We start from the raw sequence: 5,722 nt of genomic DNA on the forward strand, positions 1-5,722 counted from the left end.
AAGGAACTGAAAAAAGAAGAACAAACAAAGCCCAAAATCAGTAGAAGGAGGGACATAATAAAAATCAGAGCAGAAATAAATGAAATAGAGACTAAAAAAAAAATAGAAAAAAATCAATGAAACTAAGAGCTGGTTTTTTGAAAAGACAAACAAAATTGACAAAACTTTAGCTAGACTCACAAAGAAAAAAAGAAAGAAGGCTCAAATAAATAAAATCAGAAATGAAAGAGGAGAAATTACAATGGGTACCTCAGAAAAACAAAAGATTATAAGAGAATACTATGAAAAGCTAAACACCAACAAATTGGATACTCTAGAAGAAATGCATAAATTCTTAGAATCATGCAATCTTCCAAAACTGAATCATGAGGAAATAGAGAATTTGAATAGATCAATCATCAGTAAGGAGATGGAAACAGTAATCAAAAACCTCCCAAAACTAGTGAAGGAATAAGCTGTTGCAGGCATGAGCTCCTTGGGCGTTCGTCCCAGCGGGCAGCTGTTCCTTGGGAGTTAGATCCTTGCTGCAGCAGCAGGTCCTTCCACACACTTTTGGCAGCGACATGGAGCTGGAGGAGTTGGGGATCAGAGAGGAATGTGGCACGTTCGGGTGCATCGCCTCAGGAGAGTGGCCACTCTGGGACTCGTGGGGCTGCAGCACTGGGGTCAGGAGAGTTCTGGTATTGTCACTAGTGATGGGTATTCAGTACCAACATTCAAAACACACACGGGAATGGCTCTCGTAAATCACGTCTTTACTGAAGACAATTTGAAGAAATTATATATTTCAAATCTTGTAATTGGGCACAAGAGGTATGCCACAACAGGAAACTGCGAATTAGAAAATTGTCAGCCCTTTGTTGTTGAACCACTTGATGGGACAAATACGTGGAGATTAAACAAAATGCTACTGAACAACTATTGGGTCAATGAAGAAATCAAAGGGGAAAATAGCTGTGGCACATAATGGCGAATTGATAAATGCTGCTCAATTAAGGGAAAAGCTTCTGCGTCATGGTATTGGTCTGTCAAGAAGTTCCGATAGGGAAATGATTACCCAGTTACTGGCATATACCTCACCTCAGGAACAAGATGACACCCCAGACTGGGTAGCAAGGATTAAAAACTTAATGAAGGAAGCGCCTACAGCATACTCCCTGCTTATAATGCACAGAGATGTTATTTATGCAGTACGAGATCCTTATGGAAATCGTCCTCTATGCATTGGTCGTCTTATTCCTATATCTGATATAAATGATAAAGAGAAAAACTCTTCAGAAACCGAAGGATGGGCGGTATCTTCAGAACCTTGTAGCTTTTTATCTGTTGGTGCAAGATATTACCGTGAAGTCTTACCTGGAGAAATTGTGAAAATATCCAGACATAATGTCCAAACACTTGATACTATACCAAGGTCTGAAGGAAAACCAATGGCTTTTTGTATTTTTGAATATGTTTATTTTGCAAGACCAGATAGTATATTTGAAAACCAAATGGTTTATACAGTGAGGTACTGTTGTGGTCAGCAGCTGGCAATTGAACCACCTGTGGATGCAGATTTGGTTAGCACCGTTCTGAATCTGCTACACCCGCTGCTCTTGGTTATGCAGGAAGGTGTGGGCTTCCCTATGTGGAGGTGCTGTGTAAAACCCGGTATGTAGGAAGAACCTTCATTCAGCCAAACATGAAGTTAAGACAACTTAGTGTTGCAAAAAAAATTTGGAGTAGTGTCAGACAACTTCAAAGGCAAAGGAATTGTTCTTGTAGATGATTGGATTGTAAGAGACAATATGACCTCACCCATAATCAAATTGCTCAAAGAATCTGGTGCAAAAGAGGTACACATTTGAGTAGCTTCACCACCAATTAGATATCCATGCTTCATGGGAATAAACATACCAACAAAAGAAGAGCTTTTGCCAATAAACCAGAATTTGAACATCTTGCAGAATATCTAGGAGCAAACAGTGTTGTGTATCTGTCAGTAGAAGGACTGGTTTCATCTGTACGAGAAGGGATAAAACAAAGAATAGAAAGAGAAAATGCAAGATATTATGATTCAAGAAAATGGGAATGGTCATCATAGAAAGCAAGATTTTATGAGTCAAGAAAATGGAAATAGTCTGGAATGTTTTGAAAAGCATGGTCATTGTACAAAGCAGGATATTATAATTCAAGAAAAATGGGAATGGTCTGGAATGTTTTGAAAAGAACATTGTACAGCTTGTCTCACTGGAAAATACCCTGTGGAATCGGAATGGTAGCTGGTAGGGGCAGATTTGATATTTCAAGATAGAAAGTTGGTAGAGAAGTTGTAGTGGTTACACCTTACCCGTTCACTGTTACGCAGTTGATACAATGTAAAATGCTACGTGCTTATGTTTACCTTTATAAGCTTCAAGATTTTTTTCTTGGAAAGGTACCAAAGTGTTATGCTTTATTTAATAATCCTAAATGAATATTTTGGTATTATCTAGGAACTTGGATGATCCTTTCAGTTTTATTTAGTAGTTTAGTACTTTGAGGCTACCAGTTATGAGATTGTATACATTTAATTTCAGATCATCAACAGTAACCTAAAGAATACGTAAATTTCTGTTTTAGAGGGGATTGCTAGGTACTTAGGGAAAATTCTTAGAGAATTTTGTGGAATGTTTCTTAAGTTATTGGAATTCAGTATGGAATATCTTCATAATTGAACCTTGCTAATTGCATATGATACAACAATATTGGTATTCTTTTTTTTAGACAAGCATCAGCTAATGTATCTTGTCATAGTGGCATTTGCCAGGTCCATGTTTTAAAGCATGTGCAAGAGGTTAGACTGAGATGGTGTGATGGAAATAGGACAGGTGAGTTAAACATAACATTTCATGCAAATCTTGAATCCATTATACCCCAAAGGTGTCAAGCCTCTAGAGTTCTGATTGTAGTTATGACCTTGGCTTCCCTGTCTAATTTTAGACAAATCTTTAAAAAACAAAAAATACAACCTTTTTGTGCCTCACTTTTCCCCACCTGTGCAATGGGGTAGTTAAATTACTAAATTAAATAATTAATAGAAATGTGAAAAAAAAAACCTCCCAAAAATAAACATCCAGGACCAGACGGCTTTCCTGGTGAATTCTACCCAACATTCCTACCCTTCTCAAACTCTTCCAAAAAATTGAAGAGGAGGGGAAGCTTCCTAAATCATTCTATGAGGCCAACGTTACCCTGATACCAAAACCAGACAAGGATAATACAAAAAAAGAAAATTGCAGGCCAATATCACTGATGAACATTGACGCAAAAATTCTCAAGAAAATACTGGCAAATCAAATACAACAATACATTAAAAAGATCATACACCATGATCAAGTGGGATTCATTCCAGGGATGCAGGGATGGTTCAACACCTGCCAATCAATCAACATGATATACCACATTAACAGAATGAAGAATAGGGGCCATCCCCATGGCCTAGTGGTTAAGGTCTGCATGCTCTGCTTTGGTGGCCTGCATTCAGTTCCTGGGTGTGGACCTACACTACTCGTCAGTGGCCATGCTATGACAGCAACTAACATACAAAATAGAGGAAGACTGGCACAGATGTTAGCTCAGGGAAAATCTTCCTCAGCAAAAAAACAAAAGGAAGAATGAAAACCACATGGTCATCTCAATAGACACCGAGAAAGCATTTGACAAGATACAACATCCATTTATGATAAAAACTCTGAATAAAATGGATATAGAAGGAAAGCACCTCAACATAATAAAGGCCATATACGACAAATCCACAGCAAATATCATTCTCAGCGGAGAAAAATTGAAAGCTATCCCTCTAAGAACAGGGACAAGACAACGATGCCCACTGTCACCACTGTTATTTAACATAGTATTGGAAGTCCTAGCCAGAGCAATCAGGCAAGAAAAAGAAATAAAAGGGATCCAGATTGGAAAGGAAGAAGTGAATCTGTCACTATTTGCAGATGACATGATTTTATATATAGAAAATCCTACAGAACTCACCAAAATACTTTTAGAAATAATAAATGAATATGGTAAAGTTGCAGGATAGAGAGACAACATACAAAAATCAGTTGCATTTCTATACACTAACAATGAAGTAACAGAAAGAGAATTTAAGAATACAATCCCATTTATGATGGAAACAAAAAGAATAAAATGCCTAGGAATAAACTTAACCAAAGAAGTGAAAGACTGTACTCTGAAAACCCCAAACTCGTGGACTGGAAAAATTAGCATAGTTAAAATGTCCATACTCTCTAAAGCAATCTCTAGATTCAATGCAAGCCCTATCAAAGTTCTAAGGACATTTTTCACAGAAATAGAATAAAGAATCCTATAATTTATACAGAACAACAAAAGACCCCAAATAGCCAAAGGAATCCTGAGAAAAAGGAACAAAGCTGGAGGTATCACTGATTTCAAAATATGCTGCAAAGCTATAGTAACCAAAACAGCATGGTATTGGCACAAAAACAGACACAGATCAATGGAACAGAATAGAGAGCCCAGAAGCAGGCCCACACATCTATGGGCAGCTAAACTTTGACAAGAGAGTCAAGAACATACAGTGGAGAAAGGAGGTCTCTTCAATAAATGGTGTTGGGAAAACTGGACAGCCACATGCGAAAGAATGAAAGTAGACCACTATCTTTCTCCTTATACAAAAATTCACTCAAACTGGATTAAAGACTTGAATGTAAGACTATAAAACTTCCAGAAGAAAACATTGGCAGGATGCTCTTTGACATCGGTCTTAGCAGCATATTTTCAAATACCATGTCTGACCAGGCAGGGGATACAATAGAAAAAATAAACAAATGGGACTCCATCAAACTAAAAAAACTTCTGACGGCAAAGGAAACCATCAACGAAAGGAAAAGACAACCTAACAATTGGGAGAAGATATTTGCAAACCATATATCTGATAAGGGGTTAATATTCAAAATCTATAAAGAGCTCATACAGCTCAACAACAAAAAACCCAACAACCCAATTAAAAATAGGCAAGCGATCTGAACGGGCATTTTCCAAAGAAGACATACAGATGGCCAACAGGCATATGAAAAGATGGTCAACATCAGTAATTATCAGGGAAATGCAAATCAAAACTACAGTGAGATATCACCTCACACCCATCAGAATGGCTATAATTAACAAGACAGGAAATAACAAGTGTTGGAGAGGGTGTGGAGAAAAGGGAACTCTCATATACCGCTGGAAGGAAATGCAAACTAGTGCAGTCACTATGGAAAACAGTATGGAGATTCCTCAAAAAATTAAGAATACAACTGCCATGTGATCCAACTATTCCACTGCTGGGTATTTATCCAAAGAACATGAAAACACGAATGTGAAAAGATATACGCACCCCTATGTTCATTGCAGCATTATTCACAATAGCCAAGACTTGGAAACAATGTAAGCGCTCGCCAAAGGACAAATGGATAAAGATGTGGTATATATACACAATGGTTATACCACTCAGCAATGAAAAAAGATGAAATCTGGCCATGTGTGACCTTGAGGGTATTACGCTAATCGAAAAAATTCAGAAGGAGAAAGTCAAATACTGTATGATCTCACTCATAAATAGAAGATAACAACAACAAACACAGAGATACAGAGATCAGACTGGCGGTCACCAGAGGGGAAGCGGGGAGGGAGGAAGGTGAAAGGAGTGACAGAGCACATATGTAAGCTGATGGATTGT

General features: G+C 37.7%; 1 pseudogene; it reads left to right on the plus strand.

The window, feature by feature from the left end:
* Window positions 1-563: 563 nt before the first annotated feature.
* On the plus strand, window positions 564-2,264 carry LOC124247887 (amidophosphoribosyltransferase-like; annotated as a pseudogene).
* Window positions 2,265-5,722: the final 3,458 nt, after the last annotated feature.

This window comes from Equus quagga, chromosome 11, assembly GCF_021613505.1.
Source record: "Equus quagga isolate Etosha38 chromosome 11, UCLA_HA_Equagga_1.0, whole genome shotgun sequence".
In the NCBI taxonomy this organism is placed as follows: domain Eukaryota; kingdom Metazoa; phylum Chordata; class Mammalia; order Perissodactyla; family Equidae; genus Equus; species Equus quagga.